We start from the raw sequence: 1,005 nt of genomic DNA, 5'->3' as shown, positions 1-1,005 counted from the left end.
TGTGTGTCTACTGCGCACTCTGCTGACTCATACTTTCCTAATTTGAAAGCATCGAGAAGGAAAATATTTTCTCTATCATGAGTCAAACACAAACAGCCTTGCAATGATGTCAAGTGTCTCCAAGTGTCCCCAAGTGTCCCTTGTTCTCTAAAGACAATGGAGGACTTCATCGTCCCAGAAAAGGAGGGGTGCGAGCGGAGGAGCGAGTGCACGGCTACAACTCTGCAGACAATAAGTGGGTGTGTGTCATGACTAAAGCCCATCCTAACCAAAAAAAACACATCATCTGCTGCTTCTTTGCAATATCTGGACATTGTTATAAAAGGGGGGCTGTAAATTAATCTCAACAGATGAAATGTCTGAATTATTTATAGCTTTTGACCCTGTTGGTGGGATGTCAGGAAGTCACTTAGTTCTGCAGACACTATGGAAAACTGGCCCTGTACATTAATTATGTACAATGTGGACTAAGAGAAATCAATAAGCCTTGATGGCGTCGAGTCACGCGAGAGGCCAGAGGCATTTCCTAGATGTGCATTTCTCCTATGGAGTCGATTTTACTCATATTTGGGTATTGTATGTCATCCAATAAGAGTGTCACTTTTAGGTTCAGGTCCAGTTTTTTATGCAATGTATTCTTCAAGGATTTTAGATCAAGACCGTGTCAGAAAACTAGATATAACCCATCGGAGATTCTTCCAGATAAATGTCCTGCTCCTGCTTTTAAAGGTTAGAGAAGTTGTTTATTCCTGTGTCTTCCCGAGGTCTGAGCATCAACACAAACAGATCTGGTCGGGTACATTGACGGCTCAGAGTTGTGAGAATGCTGCAGTGCCTGCCGTCTGAAGAGGGGTATGCAGCATTGTGAGCAAGTCTGCTTTAAACCAGGGAACCACCAGGGAATGTTTTCTGAAACTTGTATCTTCCTATAGCATGCTCATCCCTCTAAGTCTCATTTCTGAGTCAGAATCCAAACACAGAGCTACACACACACACACACACACA

At 43.2% G+C, this 1,005-nt stretch overlaps 1 protein-coding gene across 1 annotated transcript in view; it reads right to left on the bottom strand.

Moving 5' to 3' along the window:
* The window catches only part of sepsecs (Sep (O-phosphoserine) tRNA:Sec (selenocysteine) tRNA synthase), a gene marked incomplete at its 5' end in the record, with an annotated part of 8,658 nt that overhangs the window by 2,471 nt on the left and 5,182 nt on the right, over positions 1-1,005 (bottom strand).

Source organism: Etheostoma spectabile, unplaced genomic scaffold (genome assembly GCF_008692095.1).
Source record: "Etheostoma spectabile isolate EspeVRDwgs_2016 unplaced genomic scaffold, UIUC_Espe_1.0 scaffold394, whole genome shotgun sequence".
In the NCBI taxonomy this organism is placed as follows: domain Eukaryota; kingdom Metazoa; phylum Chordata; class Actinopteri; order Perciformes; family Percidae; genus Etheostoma; species Etheostoma spectabile.
This window is presented reverse-complemented; position numbering and strand designations above follow the sequence as displayed.